General features: G+C 37.6%; 1 pseudogene; it reads right to left on the bottom strand.

Moving 5' to 3' along the window:
- Positions 1–889: 889 nt before the first annotated feature.
- LOC106837321 (elongation factor 1-alpha 1 pseudogene) lies at positions 890–2,274 on the bottom strand (annotated as a pseudogene).
- Between the last annotated feature and the right edge of the window lie 22,770 nt (positions 2,275–25,044).

Here is a 25,044-nt window from a genome sequence, read left to right as displayed (position 1 = left end):
TTCAACAACTTATTGTAACATTTATAAGAAAAGCAGCTCTAAAATAGTTCTTATTTTTCAATTTTCAGTATCTTTATTTTCTTAGAAACTGGACACAACTAATTCTTAGAAGCAGGCCGCTCCTCAAACCTTTAACCCTTATTGTTCAGACTCTTGTGTTTTAACAAACTCTACTGCACTATTTGTAAATGTGAGAATGCATTCAAGAACTGGGAAAATAAGTTTAAGAGATTGCACCAAGTTTACTCAATATTGATAGAACAACATAAAATTATATTCTCTGTATAACACATAGCTTTTGATATTGCAGAACTTTGACCTTCTTATAAGGTAACTTATATAACATTACAAGTTACTCTTTGCTTTTTTATCCCAAGCAAGGTGAAGTATTGCAAATAACATATGGCTCCCATAAGTTTTCACTGAGTATTTAAATCAGCTTAAGAGATAATCCTTTCTACTAGATATAGGTGGACAAGAAAATACCACTTCAGTCTCTGACCTGAAGATGATTGACTTTGAAATATCAAATCCATCAAGTTTCTGCAAATGGAGCACCAGGAATAGACCACTGGTAGCTTTTTCCCTTAAGTCTTTTACCTGAGAAATTCTATGGGAAGTTTTGGTGTTGACCAAAAGAAGACACAGGTTTATCATTAAACTTCATTTTAATGAGTCTCAAAATTCTATGACAGATGTTGGTCAAGCTCTTCCTATTTAAAAAGTACTGATTTTAAAATGTAACAACTTAAAACTGCTACACAATAAAATGGTGGACAAAACATTTCTTTCCTTGTGAATGCTTAGCAATGCATTTATATCATTAACTGGTCTTTTACTATGAAACTTAAATGGCCAAATGAAACAGTTCTGAGCCATACTTCCATAACTAATCATGACTGTGAAGTGTTCTAGAAAATATTAATTTAGGCGTTTTCTGAGCAGACTTGATGATCTTGCCAGCTCCAGCAGACTTCTCGTCTGCTGCCATGAGGACACCCATAGCAACTGTCTCCCGTATATCATGAGCAGCAAAATGACTCAAAGGAGATAGACAGAGAAGCTTTCAACACACATAATTTTGTCAAGAACCAGCTCAATGATGGCAGCATCACTAGATTTCAAGAATTTGGGTCATCTTCCAGCTTCTTATGGGATCAGCAATCTTCTTCCTCAGCTTGGCAAACTTACAAGCAATGTGAGCATTGTGACAATCCAGGTCAGGTGCATAGCCTGTACTGTTTTGGCCTGGATGGTTCAGGATAATCACTAGAGCAGTGAAGCCAGCTGCTTCCATTGGTAAGTCACCAGCCACATTGTCACGACAGATTTTTAACAGACAATTTTCCTGACATTGAAACCCATATTTTTCCCAGGCAAAGCTTCACTTAAAGTTTCAAAATGCATTTCAACAGGCTTTACTTGTCATGTTGACTGGGGCAAAGATAGTCACCATGCCTGATCTTGAACACGAGTCTCCACTCAGCACATAGGGACTATACTAATACCACCAATTTTGTAAACAACATGGAGGAACAGACAAAAGGATTTATCAGTTGGATAAATTGGTGGCAGGATGCAATCCAGAGCTTCAAGCAGTGTAGTTCCACTGGCATTGCCATCCTTACAGTGAATTTCCATCCTTGAACCAAGGTATTTTGGCTCCAGCATGTTGCCACCATTCCAACCAGAAATTGGCACAAATGCTACTGTGTTGAGGTTACACCTTTACTTTTCTTAATGTAGGGGCTGACTTCCTCATGTCTGTTCTAGCTGTAGAGTGGCTCATTAGAATCCGTTGTGTTAACATTAACAATTAGTTGGTTCAAAACTAGCATGTAAGCCAGTAGGGCACACTGATGGGTCTATCTATTCTTGAAGATACTAGCTTCAATTTCACAAATACCAGCAGCAACAATCAGAACAGCACTGTCAGCCTGAGATGTTGCCTGTGGTCAAGTTTTTGATAAAGTCTCTGTGTCCTGGGGCATCATTGATGGTCACATACTTGCTGGTCCCAAGTTTCCACAGGGAGATGTCAATGGTGATGTCATATTCACACTCAGTTTTAAGTTTTTCCAAGACCCAGGCATATTTCAAGTTGCCTTTTCCCATCTCAGAAGCCTCATCCTCAAATTTTTTGATGGTTATTTTGTTGATCCCATCACATTTGTAGATCAGATTGCCAGTAGCAATAGACTTCCCTGAATCTACATGTTCAAAGATGGCAATATGATATGAATCTTTTTCTTTCCCACTTTGGCTTAAATTCATTGATTTTTTTTTATGACATCTGTGTTCTGGTGGAAAACTCATCACAAAAACAAACGGTTTCCAACTTAGTAAATTGTACCATGGTTAGGTAGTCTACTCTGTGTGTGTCAGAACGATATTGTCATTTTCCATAAGACACTACAGCCTTGTTCTCTGAAAGTATGCATTTTGTAAACTGCTTTTAGGAAAACATGGTACAAGAAATCTTATTACATTCTGTTTTTTATATTCTATTAATATAAATTATAAAAATGGAAGGAACAAAAGTAAAAGAAGTTTTACAGTCTTTATGTATTTTACTAGAATTTGTTTTTGCCTGACTAGCTCCAAACCAAAAAAGAGGAAGTGGTGTTTGAAAGTCATCACCATCAATCATTCTACGCAATAAAGACAGAGGCGGCCCCCTCGAGTGTTGTGTTAAGAGCAGGGCTCTAAGATAGAGGCAGAGGGGATGAGATTTCCAGTTCTTCTCAGACCTGTAAGACCCTTCAAACAAAGGAAACTCATGAGCAGAGGACTATGACTTCGGAGTCAATGCGGTGATACCTACTTATTTCCTAATATTATCATGACTAGAATATGAAGGAGTCTTTCTTAAAAATAACCTTCTGACTGATACTCGTTCTGCAATTATTACTCAATGCCTTATAAAAGTAAGTTCTCATTATTAATGTGGGGTCTCACAAAAACTTTTCCCTAAAACACACGTACTCTAGATAAGTGAGCAAGTGCTTATTTTAATGACAGTGAAAATGTCCATTAAATTTATATTTATTAAATCCTATTTATATAAATATAATATTTTTAGTAAACTTAATCTAAGTGAAACAGTGAAAAAACCAAATACCTGAAAATGCTTAAAGACTGCTGTGAAACATGTTACACAATCAATGAGAAAGGATTATACAGTATGTGGTTCCTCCAACTGTTGATTAAGACACCCTAGAGGTCCATAGAGTTATTGCAAGGAGCCAAGATGTGGACTAATGTATACATCACAATTTATAGGCTAATAAGAATAATCAACCCACTTCTTTCATTTTTATTTTACTCCAATTGTGATTTATACGCTATACATTTATACTCAATTATTATTGCTGTGTATTTTCTCAGTCAACAAATATAATACTTATGACTATTATTATGGGGTAGTCTGTAATATTTTATATATTTTAAAAGGTTCTTATAATTGAAAAGTTTAAAATTTGTTGATATGTTAAAAATGTTATTTTACATCCCTGATGCTTTTTTTCACTATGAATGGAAATTTTAAAACCTACCAGGGAGAAATATAGCGAAGGTTGAGGGCATTCAATAAATATTAATTTCCCTATCTGTCCTTCCCTGCATGCACCAAAAACATGGTTTTCCTCTGTAAGACAAATTGTCAAGTTAAAATCAAATTTATCAATTCTTAATTTTTTTACAATTCTGGTTTCTTAAACAAATTAGTAGAGAAAGAACTGATAGAAAAAGTCAAACTGTTAGCAGAAATTACTGTTGAAGAGAAGCAAAAGAATGACAGTATTATAATTTAGTAATGTAACTGATAGTTATAATCCTAAGCCTAAACATTAAAAAAGTCATTAAAACAAGAAGTGATAATTATGCAATGTGATATAGGTGTCGGTATTGCTACAAAGGCGATCATATTACAATATGTAAATGTATCACATCAATATGTCATACAGCTTAAATTTACACATTATATGTCAAATGAATTTCAGTTAAAAAAATAATTTATGTTTATTTCTACTGAAAAACAATCAACCAAAAAAGTAAAAGTCTGAGTAAGAATAGAAGCTTTAGGCACATTCTTTCCTTTAATCCTTACAACAAACTTTTATGTTGTAACTGTATATTAATATTATTTGCATTGTACAGATGAGAAAACTGATGTACAAGGATGTTAAGAAATTTGCCCAAGGTTACAGAGCAAGTGGTGAAGCTGGCTTTAACTCCACTTCCTTTCATTAAGGAAATCTTGCCCAAATCTACTATGAGAGGTTGTCTTTTAATTGATTTAGAGGCGTTCTGGGCAACAATATGATCTGAGATCCGAGTTGGAAAGAGACAAGGAACTCACTCCTTTCCTCTCTCACCCCACGAAAACACGTCTGTCTTTCTTTCCTTGTTCACTGAACCTGAGCTTTGAGAATTTCCTCTCCTCCTCTTTCATGGTGAGCAGCTTCCTTTAAATTTCTTCCAGCCCTGTCGCTCTGTGAATGTCCCCACTTCTACAGACATCAAATTGAAGAGAGCCTAGACAGCTCTGGCTTTTCTGATATAGTCAAACAGCATTGGTCTGTCTTTCTGATGAAATGTTTACTTTAGAATAGCCAAGGGAAACTCTCCAGAAGTGTAGAGAGAAATAAGACTTCCAGGGCGCATTTGCCAGCGTAATTCTCTGAAGTGGAAATTGATCTATGACAGAGCACTGTAACTACGGGGCAGTTACATTGCTAATTCCCCTGAGCATGTCAGTGGCATAGCCTGGTCTCTGAAAAACAAGTCAGCAGGGTTAAGACTAATGTAGCCCAGACTCTTTCTCTTTTGTTTGTTGAATACCAGCTTAGCTGGTTTGCCGTGGTTGAATAGGTGGGCTCAACTATGAAAGTGTACTTTGTCGGTGTTGTTCTTCATGAACTTTCTTAATTGCACATTCCTTTCTTGAGAACATTACTGCTGCTTGAAGCCACATTCTGCTACTTTTGTGAGCACTGATTAAACATACTCACTCAGTAACCATGTGTATACAGCATTTTACTGAATAAATTGATGACTGAGGATAAATATATATTTGCACAGGCAGAGAATTTCAGGAATAATTGGAGTCTGAAACCATAGCTACTAATGCAGAGAAGCCCTTGGAAGAATGGACTATCCAGAGAGTAATCTGTTGATTCAGAGCTGCTCATCTCTCCATTTCACTTCGCATTGGTGTTGCTTGACATTAAAAATCCTATCAATGTTGTGCATGTAGTCAATTTTTGTTATTATTTGGGAAATGTCGATACACCATATGAATCACTTTTAGAGTAGCTGTTACTCGTGTATATGTGGTTTTTTTCTACTTTTTCTATTGTGACGTACTTAAGAAAAATTCTTCCTTTCACTATATTGGTCTAACTTTTTTTCCCCTTTTTTTCCCTCAAAGTAGGAGGGAGAGAGAGAAAAAGAGAGATTCACAAATTTCATCTGTGATGATGTCCTTTTATTTCTGTAATTCAGGGTAGGAGAAGTGTGGCTCAGAGTCCTCTTGACAAATGAGCATCATACTTTGAAAGTCTGGCCCACTTACTCAGGGCCCTGGGGTTCTCTTGTAAAGTGCAGTGTGCAAAGGCCATGATGTGAGGGAAGAGGAGACTTGAGACAAGACTAGAGAATATACAACATAATGACAACAGATAAAGGCCAACAGGTGAAGTGGAGCAGACAGTTGCTGGGATGAGGTGTGGAAATGAGATGTGACTGATGCAGTGAGGCCGGCTGTGTCTGAAGGAGAGAAATGGGATTTTGAAGTAGCAGGCCAAACCCTTGACCTCACCAACTTCAGCCACTTAAGCAGTGTGGCAACAAGTGGAGTGCCTGGTTGATCTGGCCTGGGGTGAGACCCTGCCACTGAAGACCCCCACTCTCTATCCAGAGTGGATGCTCCCCTAGGGAAGAAGTACAAATTCTTCTGTCACCAGTTGACATGCTCACACTTGTAGAGATCACAGACATAAACAGGGCAGTTTTTCCTTCTTATTTTTCTTCAAACACAACCACTGTAGATCATCTTGAACAAAGAGAATATGAAATTCATATGTAACTTTCACAACTCTCAGTTTTTTATTAAACAAATGGTATGAGAAGTGGGAAAGATTCTTTGTTTTCCTCATGGGATTATTCAGTTAGAAAGGATACAAAGCAATCCAGCTGTGCAGGAAAGCATATAACATATTAATATGACCCTGAGTACTTGGAAAAGAGAAATATGCCATGAAACAAAAACATGTTTTCCATTTTTCTAGTCCTGTGCATAGCATACAAGATTACATTATCTGTAAATGTTCTCTAGGTACCAATACTTTGGGAGCCGGTTGGATTTGTTGTCTTGCTTTTACAATCCTGCAATCCTAAAAGGTTCCTTGTTACTTCTTATAAATCAAGAGTAACAGTATATCCATGTTTCTTAGAGACAGGAAATTTCATTTTATATTCAGCTGTGAAGTGCATAGGTAATAAACAGTTCTTTGGGAGAACGTAAAGAAGTGTCTAAGGGGCATACATGACAGAGTAGAAGAAAAATAATGCTCTGTGAATTTGCATCCCAGGAAGGCCAATAGGTAATTAAGGTTGCATTTCAGCTCCTTTTAAAATACATAATTCATTTAGTGCCTGTAATGCTCGCAAAAGTACTCTAATAGTGCACTGGAGAATGAAGTGCTCTCTTTAAACTTGAAATCAAGGACATGGAAACATATTTCAGTTTTTCTTAAAGCGTGACCTGAATAGAATCACTTGGGGCTCTTGTTAAAAGTGCAGATTCTTGAATCTTTCCCCAAAATAATCAACTATAGAAAATAACTTATAAAAGAAGAGATGACAGGCTCTGGCCCCGTGGCCGAGTGGTTAAGTTCGTGTGCTCTGCTGCGGCGGCCCAGGGTTTCACCAGTTCGGATCCTGGGCATGGACATGGCACCACTCATCAGGCCACATTGAGGCAGAGTCCCACATGCCACAACTAGAAGGACCTGCAATTAGGATGTACAGCTATGTACTGGGGGGATTTGGGGAGATAAAGCAGGAAAAAAAGAGAAGAGATGACAATATCTAACACTATCTTCCTTAGATTGGTCTCACAAATTTATTAATATAATTATTCAGCAAATGTTTGTTAAGCACTGACTAAATACTTGGTATTTTTAGGCTTGGAATTTGAAGATGAATCAAATGGTTCTTGCTCTAGAAAACCTCAGTGTTTCTTGGTAAGGAGACAATTCAAATTAGCACCATTAGTGATATAATGGAGATGTCTACCAGGCAAAGTTGGACTAAGAGTTGTGGAGGAGAAATGGAGGACAATGCACGGTCTCCAGTAAAAAAGAGCTAAGTTCAGAGAAAGTCAAAGGTAGAAAGACCAGTTGGGAGACAATCACAATTAATCAAGAGAGAGATGTGGATTGATAAGAGGGGACACACATCTTTCCTCCATCTTTTGGAAATAGACCTCACTATTCCTTTGGGAAACTGCTCCTGGCCTCTCTCTCACCAACCCACTCCCCTAAACACACACACACACACTACAAGATTTTGTTAGAGCTATCAATCATAGTACAGGGTCCAAGATGTAGGCCCATGACCATATTGATTGCCTGTCCCTCCCATTATTAGTTTCAGTGGGCTAGAACTCAGTCATGACAAAGAATGTGAGAGAAACAAAATAATAATCAAAAGCTGAAACCACAGAAATTTCATAGGAGCAGAATCATCAACAAAAGTATAATCTAACAGTAATTTTAGGAATATCTTAAATAATATAAGTAGCAATTGAAACCATGACCAAGTTAAGACCATTCTGTTAATGTTCTTTTTCCCTTTCTTTCTTCTTTTCTCCCTGTCTCTCTTCCTTTCTTCTTTCCTTGATGTCAGGCAGGGCCAGTAATGGTGTCTGTGTATCTGTACAAGGATGGTGTATCAGAGTTGGGAGATGAGGGGAACCTGGTAAGCTGGGACATTGCATATGTAGGGGAGGAAGACATTTTCCTCTACTCTTCTAGGTTCTTCTGACTGGTCTAAGAATTAAATTGATGTGAGACAGAATAACTAGAGAAAAGAACACAAGTTTAATAACATGTATACATGGAAGAAACCCAGAAAAACTGAAGAACGTGCCTAAATGGCCAAAGCCACCACCTTAAATATCATCTTCAGGTAAAGACAAAAGAGGATGTTGGGGGTAGTGGTTTGGGACTCCAAAGGGGAAAAAGGAAATTCACATGGAGATGGAAAAGCAAATGTTTGGTAAACAAACATTTACTATGCCTTGCAAAGACAATGGAACATGGAGAGTACGTCGTTCAAATGGGCTGTGCTCGGTTCCTACCAGTCTGCCACACCTAGTTCATTTTATGCTACAGTTATCTGTGGGGAGAGCTTCCTGAAACAGACATTCTATCTTAAATTCTCTTAGGCAGTTAGGGAGAAGGTCAAAATTTCTTCCTGTCTTTTGTTCTTAAAAATAATCAAGCCAAAGAGACACTTTTTGGGGTGGCAAATTTTGCTCCCCCACACCTACATAGGGGATTGAGCAAATAAATATATTGAGGATGATGGAGCTAGGTTTCCCACCGATGGACAAATAAATACAAATATGGAACAGAGAAAGATTTAAATGAACCATAGACTCTGTGGTGTAGAATGGAATAAGAGATTTAATAGAAAATATAAATAAAAGGCACAAGTCAAACGTGAAATCCCCAATATCAATGAACTTACCTTACATCCAGACTTTGATTCCTACATACTCCTTTCCATTAAAAGAACCAAGCCTTCTCGGAGAAATGGCTTATTCAAATCTGGGGTAAGGAAAGTAGAAAATGAACTTGGAACATCTTCTTGCACCAAAAAGGAAGGAAGTGAAGAATGAATGAAGGAAACAGATTAAAAGGACACATTTTCTAGCCTGAAGGGGCTTCCACTGTCCAAATCTGGGAAAATTTGAGCATGAAAATAAATATCCATATTGATGGCTTATAAACCATTGAACTAGTATACATAAATAAGTAGAGTTAAGAGAAACTATTTTTTTACAATTTAATATCAAATAATAAAAATATAGAAAATTGTCACTTATATCCACTATAGTAATAATTAATTCAGTAAATGCTAAATCTAATAGATGAAAGTTGGCTGAAAAATAAGATTAGTTGCAAGGCCCCAAAGTATCTGCATACAAAATGCTTGTTAATTGTAGAGTAATGTTACAGAGGAGAATACTGGCAGACACTATATTTATCAAGAAATCAAATTACTGCCATTGGTAATGGGACAAATTGGCATCAGGTGCCACCGGATAGGAAGCAATGAGAACACCACCTCACTTCTGAGATATTCTTGCCAAAAATGCACAATCTGGTTCACTTCAAGGGGAAACATTAGACAAACCTATGTTGAGAGACACTCTACAAAAGGAATGCCATGCAGCTCCAGAAATGTCTAGGTCATGAAGGTCAAGGAGATACTGAGCAATTGCCCCAGACTGAAGCAGACTAGAGAGCCATGACATGTGGGTGCAATATGAGATCCTGGAGTGGTGCTTTTGTTTTAAAGACATGACTGAGACAATTGGCAAAATTTGGAAGGATCTCTGGATAATGGGTATATTGGTATTTCTTTGTAGTAATCTTGCTACTTTTTGTATGTCTGATATTATTTCAAACTTCTTAAAAAAAGTCAATTTACAAAGTAAAAATTAAAGCATTACTCCCCCAAACTGCAGTTATCTCTAGTCATCTCCTTGTGTGCCTCAAGAGGCTGCTAGGCAATATGGTAACACAATTCTTGCCATACTCCTTTGTTAAAAGTTGCTCTAAATAATCACAAAAATTTGAAAGGAGGTATTTGATCAGACGTACTGAGTATGGGACTAGATAAGCAACATAATAATAGCTTATCCTTCCTGAGCATTTACCGTATTCTCATACCATCTCAAAGAGTTAAGTATGTTTCTAGCCTCATTTTCCTGATGAGAAAACTGAGGTTCAGCTAGGTTGAATAACTTGTCCCAAGTCATAGTTCTAGCAAATGATGGATCAGAGGTTTGGACCCAGGCAGTCTGCTGCTGTGGCTTACACTATTAGCCACTTTGGGATGCTGCGTCCCATAGGTCTAGGTGAGGTCAGGCTCTTGAAAGGTGGTGCTGGTGACAGATTTGTTGTTCATGTTCGGTGGACTCCTCACTAGCTGGCAGGAGGTAGAGAGACAAACTCTTCTCTTAGCTCCTCTCCCCTGGTAACAGAGGAAGGGCAGGATACAAAGGCACAAGTCAAAGAGGAAGGAGACAGAGGACTCTCCTTTTCCAAAGGGGCTAGAGCACCAGGCAGGGCAGCTGGGCAGAGTCCAGAGGGGACTTCGAGGCAGTAGCTTAGACTCAGACCCTGGACCAAATGGGAGGTCAGGAACACTGGACTCTTCTCAGGAGCCCAGATCTTTGCTTTGATGGGGAGGCAGCCATGGACACTGAGGAAGATGTGGGAGCCCAACAATTGTGTTGGAACCTACAGAACTCAACAGGGAAGCCTCTGACTCAATTGCACATCCCATTGGACAGGGACCATGGGATTTCCTGCTGCATGCCCTCCGTCATCTAGGACTGGCTCAGGAGTGAGTCCTGAGGCTGAACCTAGATCTAGCTGCAAGGACCTGGGGAAGACAGGAACTGGGGTAGCTGAGCCTGATTCACAAAATGGCTTATAGTCATCTTATCACAGTATTCACTTCTCAAGAGAGGGCAGCTGGGGCCCCCAATTTTCCTCAAGTACAGAGTACTTTTTCCTCTTGTTCCTTCTATTACTGTCTTGTTCTTGGGACCCTCCAGGGATGCAGCAATGAAACTATAGAGTATTTTGGTTATTTTGAGTTATACAGCACAGTCAGCAACTCTCTTTTGAATGTCTCATTTCCCTTTTCCCCCAGAAAGAATAGTTAACACAGACAGGCAGTATTTAGAGTTCTTCATTCAAAGTTCTTATTTCTCCAAATATTCAAACATATTCCTCTTATTTGATAGGTTGGCCTATTGAAATAAGCTGACTAATCCCGAGATCAGCATTGGCCTCCACGGCAGCCACATCCCACACTCTATTTCCCACAACATTCGCAAGATTCCCTTCTTCCTGGCTTTCAGATTCAAAGTCAAATAAAATGTCAAACTTACAATCTCCTGGAGCGTGAACTCACAGGGGTTCAGTAGCAAGTATATTGTACTGGTTGCTCGTTAAAAGTTCCCTCAGGGCAAGTAAAATAAAAGAAATGCTCAAGGCAAAAGTATAAATCTAAATAAAAGGACTTATTCTTAAGGCTGATTTTTAAAGATATTTGCAACCAAGGTAAAATCTAGACAGACAACTTTTGTTGAGAATAGCAATGACGTCTATAAAGGCCTGTTTGGATTTAAAGTGCAATGGCCAACAGTGTAATAACAATCTAAAGACTTTAAAAACACAAATTAATAATGTCTGGAATATTTTGTGGGAGAAAAGAAAACTAAAGGTATTGAGGAAAGCAATGGGAAATAAAATGAATAAATCCAAATCTTATTCTAAAGCAGGCTTCAGGTTTAACCCTCGACAGGATGGCTCAAACACTACTCCATTGCCCAGCACCAATATTATTGGGCAGGGTGAGGAGATGGCTTTAAGATGTTCCATCTATTTTCCTGTGTTCCCTGACTGGTTTCTTCTTCAGAAAATTTTCCAAACTGTCTGCATCCTCTGTCTTGGAAAAGTCAGAATAAGTCAGTTAGCCACAGACATGCCAAACACAATTTCCTTAGAAAAATGTGCTAATCTTGCCTTGATTCAGTTAGATGACTTTTCTCAGAGTTGAGAAGCATGGCCCGAGGGAAGCATGCATTTCCTTTAATTAAAAAATAGCTGTGAACTGAAGGAGTCGTTTAACCATGTGGAACCAAGCAGAGAGACTAGAATGTGTTATCTCCAACAGAATAGCAAATTACAAATTAATGCAAAACATTTCATGGGGTGGGTAGATCAAGGATTATTTTATGAAATAATATATTAGGATCACATTTCACAAATAATGTGATGTCAGGTGCCTTGTTCACAATCCCCACAAAATTTTCTTGAATTGTTTGCAATCTGTCTGCCTCAGCAGATAATCCCCAAATCGTCCCAAGACAGATCCTTTTCTTAAAGGCTGAAGTCACTTGAGACTCAGAAAAGTCAGAGATATTTCATCTGTGAACTCTGGGTCTGCCACTAGCTATGAGACCATAAACAAACCACAAAGGCTTTCTGAATCCTGTTATGTTTTTCTGTAAATGAAAGGCAAGAATTTAAGTGAAGTAATCAGAATTAAGACAGTTTTGTCCTTGCATGGAGACAGACGTAGATTCCTTCTCTCTCCCCTGTCTCTAATCCAGGTCATCTCCCACACCGATCTGCCAGCCTAGATGACAAGCCACCCCTCTGACGGCCGTGCTAATGTTAGAAGTGCAGTTGGAATGCCAGAGGGAAGCAACTTGTTGCCCAGGGCATGTCTCTCCCATGGTTTAGGATATTCTGTAAGATCACGTGGTGTTTTTGTGTAAACGTGCACTGAAAATGGGCTGCCCGAGAGTGGAGCGCAGCGGGACATAGCTGATCTCAGAGGGCTTGTTAGGGATCTCGGTGCTCAGCAGTTTCCAAACTTTAAGATTCTGTAGATAAGCAAAGTTTCAAAAAAAATAGAGGAGGATAAGTATAGGGGTGCCATTTTTTTTAATTAAAAGAACGCAATCAAAACCAAAAAACCATATCATCTTTATTGTCATTTTATAATATAAACTGTTTTAACACCAAAAACTTTTGAAAGACATACATTTGGAGTGGAAAAACTTTCCTTTGAACGAAATAAATTTAATACTATGATAAATTTATTGTGCTGCCCATATTTGATTTATTTTACTGCAGACTAACAGAAACTCTGTGAAACCCAATGGGTCTGTGGGTGGGCATGTAGAAACCATCATTCTAAGGAACCTATGCCTTACAATCAAAAGCTACTGTACTGATGGAAATCCCTGTCGTTAGCTGTTAGGCTTGGTTATAAATGCATTTTAAAAGTTTTTTTTATCTATCTTGTATAAAAACTCTTTCCTCTGTTATTATCTGATCTTGGTTCATGCCATTTGTGGCCAATAGTGGAAGATTTGTCTTCTAAAGCACTAGAAATGCAGCTTAAGCTAGCTTCTGCATTTGTGGCTGTGTCCAGAGATGCCAGTAAATAAAACTGACTAAAACCAAATGTGTTTTTTAATGATGTGACTTTCTCGGAGATAAAGAATCTATTGTGTAAGATGCAGTCAGTTCTCACAAGGCTAGCCACAGCCTCATACAGCATCCTAAAATTGCCAGTTTACCGAGTTGGATAGCTGTCTCATTAAGCCCAAGTGAATAATATCACAATTTGATTAATGTTCTTGATGCCGCTTTCTTTGCTAGTCTTCTTGTTATAAGATTGCTATACAAATGATATGTATTGTGAATTATGTTTCAAAGCGCTACTGTCTTTCTATGACTGTAAAAATGAAAAAACAAGAGAGAGAAAGAACTGAGAAATAATAGTTTTACAAAACTATTGAAAAACCTCCTATAAAAAGATTTCCATTATAAAGTAGATGCTAGTAAAGAGAAAAATGAACCTTAAATACTGTAATATAGCATATCAATAACGAAGGAGCTAATCTGGACTCTCCCAAGAGTAAACTGGGGATTCACAGAATTTCCTAGAAGACCGTGTGTGAAAATTTTAACATCTTGGATGCACCACAGGTTTTAAAGTCTTTTTTCTTATTGTAAGGATAAGATATAATATTGTAAGAATACGTAAAAGTGAAGAATGAAGCTGATGAAATTCAGGTATTGGGGTAATAATCAAATAGTGCTTAAAGAAAAGAACTTTTAAAATTCTGTTATTTATTCAACGCACTGCTGCTCTCCATTTTCCTTACAAATCATATGTCATTCTGCAAACACTCAATAATACACAACTATTCACTAATAAACACTCTGAAATTACTTACTTATGCTAATTACTATTTAAAGGCAAATCCTAAATGCCTAATGTAGAACAAATCCATTTATTACCTAGCAATTATAACCAGTTTCACATGAATGATTGTAACCGAATGTCACTGAATAGTATATAATACTATTCCTTTTCCCTCCAACTCTAACTTGCCAGTGGTTTATCTGCATTGCTGCCTACCCAGTTGAAGGATTTATTACTGTACAAAACTATTTAGGAATGATTGAATCGAATTCAAATCTTAACCATTAGTTGGAAAGAAAACCTGAAATATCAAATCTGAAGTTTTTCCCCACAATAAGATCTACTTTTCCCTAATAGGTTTAAAAAGTCATTTAATAAACCATACGACCTCATGAAAATCCCATGAGAAAAGCATGCTGACTCACTGCCCCTGTATCATTTTGAAAAGCAGTAGGGAATTAAACTTGAATTTTTATGAATAAAAATACTTCTAATGGAAAATGAATTCCATTGAGCCAATTTCCTTTCCCTACACACTGCCCTCATTAGACGAAAGAACTTAAGTTTGGGTGAGTACTCAAGAACTGAACGCTGGAACAGTAACATGATCTACAATAAAAGAATGTGGTGGAATCTGTTGTTTTGATTGTATCTACATGCCAATAATCATGTTAACTTCTGTTTCTAAACTTCCACCAGTGTATCTTCAACCTCACTTGTTACCCAGGACCTCAGTTCCCCATTCCAATTTCCTGTTTAGACACTGTTCTACCAGCACTTAAAATCGGTAGACAATGTTAAATTTATTATCCACCCAAATCAGCTAATTCTCCCAATCTGCTTTTTAAAGGAGCCTTGCCAGTCTTTCAATTAAGTGCAAACCTTTTACCCTGGCCTTTAAGAGCTTCCACATTAGCACTCAGTGTGGCCCTAGGTCACTAGTGGAATTTTCTAATGTGTTGCTGTGTTCTAGTCATTGTTACTTTTTGTTTTGTTTTGTTTGTTCTTTGTTACTCACACGCTTAATAATCTATGGACTTTTCCCCCAGGATGATGCCCATTTGTTCATAAACCTGACATTCTTTACATCATTTTAGAGGGTTCAAGAATACCTAAAAACCCACAAATAAATCTCTCATGAGTTGTGTTTTCCAGGTTAAGCATCCCTCTGTTCTTCCTGTCAAACTACGTCATTTGATGTTTCTTTCATATTCATTGTATTTTCCTCACACCGAGCTCTGGTTATGCTGTCCCCCTCACTAGCAGTCCCCTCCCCATATACACTTATTCTTCAAAGCCTATCTAAAATATCACATCTTCTCTAAATATATGTTAGTTGAGGATTTTGACTATCTAGCATCCATTTTCCCTTATGCTAGTATTAGTATTCTTATTTTGGTTAAAACACTCACCCCTCCCTCATGTAGTCCATAGGCCTCCTCCAAGAGTAGTTTCTGATTGACTTAAATCAACAAGAACACTCAGTCTCTTTGGCCATAGAGGTTGGCTGATGAATAAGCACACGAGTGAGATGTTAGGAGATTTGATGGGGGCTTCTGAGAAAGTAGCTTCATTATTCTTTGATGGAGATATTCTTTTTCTCTTGGAAATTAGAAAGGAAGCATATAATCCCTCCATAGCTGCTGCTTCCATCTTGTTATGTACAAGGAATACAAATTCAGGCTTAAGCAGACACTGCAGGAGAAGGCAAGAGAAATTAGGTCTTGAGTGACATTGCTGAGCTGCTGGACCATGACTGACCAGAAGCCTACCCTTTTTCAGGATTTTAGATTTATGTTATTCAGTAAATTTCCTATATCATTTGAGTTGTTTGAGTCAGGTTTCCTATTGCTTGCAACCTAAAGATTCGTAAAGTATGCACTTCTGTTTTGTGTTTTTCTTTTACAGTGCACCATAACATTTTGTTGGTTTAATTTTTAGGTCACTTATTCTAATCTATATTGTAATAGTATATATGTCATATTTCCTATTAGACCAGTAGTTCAGAGCTTGCAAAACTATATATCAAGCATGTCTGTAACATCCATTTCATCTTGCATGGGACCTTGCATATCCATTAATCCTTTATACATGAAATGTTAACTTCAAAATGCTTCGGACACTGTGCTAAGCACAGAGAACATGCGCATAGTGGGAGGAAGGTTATCTATTGGTAGCAAGCTACCCCAAAACTTAGTAGCTTAAAAGAACGGTCATTTATTTTGCTAAAAATGTGTAATTTGATCAAGATTTGCCAGCAATTCATCCCTACCTGGTATCAATTGGGCTCAAGGAATCGCTTCCAAGATGGTGCACTTGCTGGCTGGCAAGTTGGTGCTGGCTGTCTGCTGAGAGCATAGTCAGAGCTGTCAGCTGGGGGCCTTTATTTCTCTCCGTGTGGTTTCTTTCCTGGTACTACTTGGGCTTCCTTATATTATGGGGGTTTGGATCCAAGAGCAACTGTTACAAAACACAGGAAGTGGAAGCTGCTAGTTTCTTAGGCTTATAGTGGAACCTGAAACAATGTTATTTCTACTCTAACGTATTGGTCAAAATAGTAACAGAGCCTGCCCAAATTAAAGGGGAGGAAAAATAAATCCCAGCTATCAGTAGAAATGTCAAAGTGTTTGCAGCCATCTTTAACATGCAACAAAGATATATAAGATATAGTCTTTCACCATAAGGAAATCAAGCTCAAGGGGTAAGCAGACATGAAATAGCAAGGGCTTCAATATAGACACAGTTTTGGAATGAGTTGTTTTCCCCAAAATGTATACGTTCAAGTCCTAAGCCCCCACGACTATATTTGTAGATAGGGCCTTTAGGAAGGTAGTTAAGGTTAAATGACGTCATAAAGGTAGGGCTCTGTCTGATAAGGCCTGTATCCTTATAAGAAGAGGATGAGACATCAGAGATCTGTCTTTCTCAGTGTGTGCACAGAGAAGAGGTCATGTGAGGACAGAGGAGGAAGGCAGCCGTCTAGAAACCAGGAAGAGAGGCCTCACCAGAAGCCAATCCTGACAGCACTTTGATCTTGGTCTTCTAGCCTCCAGAATTGTGAGCAAATAAATTTCGGCTGTTTAAGCCAACCAGTCTGTGGCATTTTGTTATAGCAGCCTTAGCTGACTAATAATGGCAGATAGATAGATAGATAGATAGATAGATAGATAGATAGATAGATAATAGATGAAAGAAAGAAGAAAGGAAAGGAAGGAAGAAAGAAAGTAGCACGTCCTTTGCCTGGAGGAAGGCCGTCAAGCTGCGTGACTCCAAGAGACAATATTTACGTAAAACACATGTGAATTATGAATCGTGACCGGCAGTTTAAATAAGTTCTTTATCAAAAGATGAGGAAAGAAAGGCATTTCAGGCAGAAGGCAGAACTTGTTAAAAGTTATAAGTACATGAAACAAACATGGCATTTTCAAGAAACTTCAGGTTGATTTCTAAGGTGAGAGCAGAAGGCATGCAGGAGTGTTTGTGCAATAAACACCTATGATCTACAATGAATGACCTATTTTTGTTTTTGTTTTTTTATTGCCTTAGCCTAGTTTTGCTAAAAACAAAACAACTTCAGGGTGATCCAGATTCCCCTCCTTTCCTCATTCTCTGTGTTGAGTTGGTCTCCGTCTTTCATCTTTTCTTGCGTTACAATATCTACCACTTTTTCATGCTACTTTCTATTCCTACTAGCACTTTTTACTCGCAGTTGGAATACTGCATAACCCCTAAGTAGAGAGAATTTACTCCTACTCTGTCCCCACTTCAGACCCAATTCAAAGACTAATTTGCTCGAGTATTTTTTAAAAGTGTTTTGGCAATTAATGTGATTATTGCTGACTTTCCAGTGGACTGATAGAGGTGAAAATGAGCTTGCAATGTCTTGCATATGAAGCGAGCTTTTAAGCAGAAGAGGATTTGAGTGGCTGCTTTTTAAAAGAATGAAACGTGGCAGTAGGTGATTTCGATTGAGCTATATTTATAAAGTGAAAGACTTAAGAAGTAGTGTGCCACAGATATGTCCAATCATATGCTTTTTTGGCTCTTCTTTGGGAAAACATAACTTTTTCATATCTACATTCTGAGCAATATGTACACCCTGTTCCACTTATTAAGCTATTTTTCTCTCAAGGCCAAATCTACCTGCCAGGATGGAACAATGCATTCAATCAAGTCTTCTTGATTGATAGGAAATTAATCAGCCTGAATCTAATTTACCTTTATCTTTCTGAGTGTTTGCATCACATGCAAACCATATGTTTGCTTTTCCAACTGGACCCTTGTTAGTTTCCTCGTTAGTAAGCACCATAAGGGGACTGGAAGGCTGCAGGGGAAAGAGCAGACACGCCCCTTCCCGTTTGCTCCCTGCCCGTCCGCTGATGGTTCCGGGTGAGCATCGCTCATCCTGACGTCTTCACTCTGGCAGTAGCAGGGCCTTCCTGCAGCAGCAGCTGAAACCAATTCACAGTTTTTCCCTATTCTCCAAACCAGCCTTGCAACGCCTACTCAGAGACACCAGCACCTTTCGGCTCCTCAGAGGGCTGTCCCAGGCCACAGGCTCGATCTTCTAAGTTTCTAAATTTTAATAATTCCAACCTCTCTCTTTCTTTCCTTTGTGCCCTGAGCACTAGAGGTGGTAGCTGCTTCCTGCAGTTGCTACCCCTCTAATACCTCAGCTTTCTCTTTTTACCCTTTCAGTTGCTCAGTTAATTTTTTTCCCTAGTTAACAATTATTTGTATTAAATTCTCACTGTTCAAATAAGTGGTATATGAGACAAGGAGCAACCAAAGAAGTAGAACCAGTATATATATATATAGAAAATTTCCAAGGAATTGGCTTACATGAATGTGGGGACTGACGAGGCGAGACTGAAATCTGTGGGGCAAGTTGTCCGGAACAGCAGGTGGGAACCCTTGGGCATGGGCCGAACTCACTGTCCACAGGTGGGATTTCTTCTTCACCAGAGAAATGTCAGGTCTGCTCTTAAGGCCTTTCAATGGATTAAATCAGGTCCATTCAGATTTAACCTCCCTTCCTTAATGTTGACCCATTATGGACTTTAATCACATTTACAAAATACCTTCACAGCAAGACCTAAGTTAGTGTTTGATTGAATAACTGGGACTGTGGCCCAGTCAAGCTCACACAGGCAAAGTCCATCACAGTTGATGTGGTTTCTGTCTCCCCACCAGACTCTGACCCATATGGACTCTCGTCTATATGTAGAAGCTGGATTCTTCTGGCTGAACAAATACCAAGAAGGAAGAATGACTGGGAGGATTTCTCTCTCCTAGTCCCCTAAGAGACTACCAAACTAGACCACTTGTGGATCTAAAGTGCTGGCTCCAGCTCTTTATGTTGGAATATTATAAAGAGTGATCAATATTTAGGAAACCTGCTTCTTCTATTCCTGCTTTTGGCTTCTTGTACTTAATTACTGTCCTTAAATTATGAAGAATACAATTTAAAGTTGTATTGAACAACAAAAATATTGTTGATAGAACAGTGCAATAAATCAAGCCTTTTTGATAGATAGGACATTAATCAACCTGAATGTAATTTACCTTTATCCTTCTGAATGTTGCTTCAGATGCCTACAAATAGGATATGCTGTAAAAGTTGATTTTTTTCTATTCACTTATTGTTTTGATCTCAGGCAAAATACTTGACGAGTTCTTTGGTCTTAAATTACCTTCCCTGTTTATCTCTTGCGTGACTGTGAGGTTCAAATGGGATAATGTATTTAAAGATGCTTTGTGTACACTGGAGGGCATCCTCTTGGCTTCAGGAACATTAACTAGGACTTTGAAAAAGTGGAGCAGATAGTTCTGTTTTCTCTGCTCTAATATTTTAACCCATTTTTCTATTTCCAACTTGAGAAGCTTAATGGTATCTCTGGATTTATTTGTTGGACTTATGATTCCAATAAAAGTCATTTGAGAAATCATTTCCTTTGGAAGACAGTTAGAAAGAGATTTATGACTTTGATTTCCCAGATTCACTTTTCAGAGTCATAGACATGATGTAGAGAGATTGTTCAGCTCCTCTTAAGTACCTAGAGTTGCTAAGTAGCTTTTATAGAGCTGGTGAGCCAAAATAGACCTGAGAGACCAAAGGGAGACCTCACCTTTCCTCCATCCCATCCCTTACCAATGCTCTGAAAATAAATGCACTTGGACTCTGGGCGCTGGTTTTAGTCCATCTGGCCCTCATGCTGACATTACTTCCTTTCCTTTTCTTTGCTTTATAGTGAGGATCAATTGTATCATTCCATATAGCAGTGTACCAGGAGATAGGAAAACAAACTTTTTCATAATTTATTATTTCTGCTTGAATTCCTACATGTCATTTAATCATTTTCCTGATTGAATGTAAATATATTGAAACTGTAAAGTGTAAATTGCCTTTACAGTTAACTGCTTAGTTTTCTTTCTTGAAAAAGAACCTTAACAGTTATCATTTTTTTCTTCTTCTTCTTCCTCTTTTTTTTTTTTTTTGCTGAGGAAGATTTTCCCTGTGCTAACATTTGTTGCCAATATTCCTCTTTTTGTATGTGAGCTCCCACCACAGCATGGCCACTGACAGATGAGTGGTGGTAGATCTGCGCTGGGGAACAGAACCTGGGCTGCTGAAGTGGAGCGTTCCAAACTTAACCACTAGGCCACCAGTGCTGGCCCAACAATTATCTTTTTGTGTGTGTCTGTGTGAGGAAGATTGGCCCTGAGCTAACATCTGTGCCAATCTTCCTCTATTTTGTATGGGGGATGCTGCCACAGCATGGCTTGATGAGCAGTGTGCAGGTCCATGTCCAGGATCCAAACCAGCTAGCCTTGGGCTGCCAAAGTGGAGTGTGTGAACTTAACCACCACACCACAGGACCAGCCCCCAATTATCATTTTTATTACTTAATAATTTAATACTTTAAAATATTTTAACAATGATTACTGTTACCTTAGAAGAACACAGAAAGAAAGAGAAAGTCAAACTAGAATCATAGCTTTATCTTTCTTATTTTGGCTACAAACCTCAGAAAAATCTGTATTTCACTTTCAAAGTTATTTTGTATCAACAATTTTCTGGATAACACAAATTCTTTCTTTTAAGTTGATCTTTCATTTAGAGTTATATCCTTTTCAGCTTGGGAAAATATATATTTTCTCCTCTGACAACAATTTTCTGGATAACACAAATTCTTTCTTTTAAAGTGATCTTTCATTTAGAGTTATATCCTTTTCAGCTTGGGAAAATATATATTTTCTCCTCTGACAATATTTTCCCTTGTTATCACTGGGTAACGTTATTTCATTCATTTTGAAAAGAAAAAATATTTTATCAGATACCCAGGCATACCCATGTACACGTGGCATTCAGTCTCTATGGGTCGGGAAAGACCGGGACAGAATGAATAAAAACGTGTCAGTTTTCCCATTAGTGATGGGCTTGGGGCTAAAAGGCCTCTTTCCGGCTCCCTTGGTCAGGCATGCATCATTGGAGAGTGGGACAAAACATTTCCATTGATTTTTTTTTTAACCCAGAAGTCATTTCACTATCATACATGTGAACAGACAAAGCAACGTTCATTAATACTGTCTGTGAAATAGAATCACACGCAGACATTAAGAAGAACGATACGGTTCTACATATAATGTTATGAAGTCCCTCAGACAAGTGAAAAAGCGAAGCACAAAGCAGGGTAGATGGCATGGTCTCATAAATAGAATATAGCAAACTAATCAGTGATATGTAGACTAACTCTTAAAGGGTAACAAGATCTGGATAAAGTTGATCACCTTCAGGGAGAGCTATACTCTGGGCTCAGTTTTTACCGTGACCCATTTTCTTGTTGTTAAAATGTAACATTAAATAAAATGTTACATGAAAATATAAAGAGTATTATCCCCTATTATCATCATTCACATTCAGTAGTTATCAGAATTTTCCACACTTGCTTCTTACTTTGTTTCTTTTTTCTATTTTATTTTTGAATTACTTTTAATGTATGTTCTAAATATGTCGCTTCATCAGTATGTACTTCAATGCACCTCACTAAAAATAGAGATATTTTTTACTTGCATGTCCACAATACCATTCTCTCTCCTAATACAACTTTTTCTTAAGATGTTATTTTTTAGAGCAGTTTTAGGTTCACAGCAAAATTGAGAGGAAAGTACAGAGATCTCGCATATACGCTCTGCCCCGACTCATGCATAGCCTCCCCCATTAACAACATCCCGCACCAGAGTGGGATGTTTGTTACAATTGACATCGTACATTTGTTACAACCTACATTAACACATCACGATGCACTACAGCCCATAGTTTACCCTAGGGTTCACTCTTGATGCTGTGTACTCGACTCGTTGGGAAAGTTGTATAATAACATGTATCCATCATTATAATATCATATAGAGTATTTACACTACCCTAAAAATCCTGTGTTCTGCCTGTTCATCCCTCTGCCCCAAGCCAGGAACCCCTGATCTTTTTACTGTCTCAGTAGTTTTGCCTTTTTTAGAATGTCAAATAATTGAAATCATATAGTATGTAGCCTTTTCAGATTGTATTCTTTCACTTAAAATATGCATTCCTCCATGTCTTTTTATGGCTTAATAGCGCATTTCTTTTTAGTGCTGACTAATATTCCATTGTCTGAATGTACCATAGTTTATTTACCCATTCACCTACTGAAGGGCATCTTGGTCGTTTCCAAGTTTTGACAATTATGAATAAAGCTGCTATAAACATCCATGTGCAGGTTTTTGTGTTGACCTAAGTTTTCAACTCCTTGGGGTAAATACCAAGGAGTGTGATTACTGGATCTTATGGGAAGAGTGTGTTTAGTTTCAAAAGGAACTGCCAAACTGTCTTCCAAAGTGGCTGTGCCATTTCTCACTCCCACCAGCAATGAGTGACAGCTCCTGTTGCCCCACATCCTCACCACCATTGGCTGTTGTTGGTATTCCAGATTTTGACCATTCTAATAGGTGTGTAGTGGTTTCTTATTGTTGTTTCAATTTGCATTTTCCTGATGACATGTGATGTGGAGCATATTATAGTATTCTTTTATTTTTTTTAAAATTTCCATGGGATCTATAATGATGTCCCCTCTTAAATTTATGATGTTAGTAATTTGTATCCTCTCTTTTTTTTCTTAGTTATCCTGGCTAGAGGCCATCAACTTTATTGATCTTTTCAAAGAACCATCTTTTGGTTTTGGCATTTTTCCCTATTGATTTCCTGTTTTCAATTTCATTGATTTCTGATCTAATTCTTATTATTTCTTTTCTTCTGCTTACTTTGGGTATTCTTTGCTTTTCCTTTTCTATCTTCTTAAGATGGGATACTTCGATCTTTCTTCTTTTCTAATATATGCATTCAATGCTATAAATTTCCCTTAAGATCTGTTTTCACTTCATCCCCAAATTTTGATAATTTGTACTTTCATTTTCATTTAGTTCAAAATATTTTAAATTTCCTTTGAGATTTCTCCTTGGACCTGTGTGTTATTTAGAAGTGTGTTGTTTAACTTCCACATGTTTTAGGATTTTCCAGTTATCTTTCCATTATTCATTTCTAGTTTAATTCCATTATGGTCTAAGAGCAGGCATTATATGATTTCTATTCTTTTTAAATTTTTTAAGATATGTTTTGTGGCTCAGAATGTGGTCTATCTTGGTGAATGCTCTGTGTGAGCTTGCAAAGAATGTGTATTCTGCTGTTGTTGGATGAAGTAGTCAATAGATGTCAATTATATCCAATTGACTGACGGTGTTGGTGAGTTCAGCTAAGTTCTTAGTGGTTTTCTGCCTATTAGGTCTGTCCATTTCTGAGAAAGGGGTATTGAAGTCTCCAATCACGATAGTGAATTCATCTATTTCTCCTTGAAGTTCTACTAATTTTCACTTCATGTAGTTCGATGATCTGTTGTTAGGTGCATACACATTAAAGATTGTTATGTCTTCTTGGAGAATTGACACTTTAATATTATGTATTGCCCTTTTATCCCTCATAACTCTCCTCGCTTTGAGGTCTGCTCTGTCATAATTAATATAGCTACTCCTGCTTTCCTTTGATTAGTGTTAGCATGGTATATTTTTTTCTGTATCCATTTGCTTTTAATCTATGTATCTTCATATTTAAAGTGGGTTTCTTACAGACAACATATAGTTGGGTCATGTTTCTTGATCCATTCTGACAATCTCTGTCTTTTAATTTGTACGTTTAGACAATTGGCATTCAAAGTTATAATTGATATAGTTGGATTAATGTCTACCATATTTGTTACTGTTTTCTTTCTGTTATCCTTGTTTTTTCTTCCTATTTTGTTGTTCACTTTTTCTGCCTTTTGTCTTTTAGTTGAGCATTTTATATGATTCTTTTTTCTCTCCTTTCTTAGCATATCAGTTATACTTCTTTTTCAAGCTTTTTTTTTTAGTGGTTGCCCTAGAGTTTGCAATATGCTTTTACAACTAATCCAAGTCCACTTTCAATTAACACCACACTGCTTCACAGATGTGTATCTTATAATAATCAAATAACACTAATTTCTCCCTGTCGTCCCTAGTATCATTGCCATCATCCATTTCATTTATATATAAGCGTATATATGGATATATACGGCTATATGATAGAATACATTATTGCTATTATTATTTTGAACAATCTGTTATCTGTTAGCTTAATTAAGAATATGAAAAATACACGTTTTTGTTTTACTTTCAGTTAATCTTTCTTTGATGCTGTTTCTTTCTTCATGTAGATCTGAGTTTACGACCTGTATTATTTTCTTTCTCTCTGAAAACTTCTCTTAACATTTCTTGTGAGACAAGGTCTACCAGCAACAAATTTCCTCAATTTTTGTTTGTCTGAGAATGTCTTCATGTTTTCTTCACTTTTGAAGGATTATTTTACAGAATACAGAATTCTAGGTCAGTGGGGTTTTTTCTCAGCATTTTATTTTACTCCACTCTCTTCTTGCTTGCACTTTTCTCAAAAGAAGTTGGATCCAA

The sequence above is a fragment of the Equus asinus genome, chromosome 1 (assembly GCF_041296235.1).
Source record: "Equus asinus isolate D_3611 breed Donkey chromosome 1, EquAss-T2T_v2, whole genome shotgun sequence".
Classification (NCBI taxonomy): domain Eukaryota; kingdom Metazoa; phylum Chordata; class Mammalia; order Perissodactyla; family Equidae; genus Equus; species Equus asinus.
This window is presented reverse-complemented; position numbering and strand designations above follow the sequence as displayed.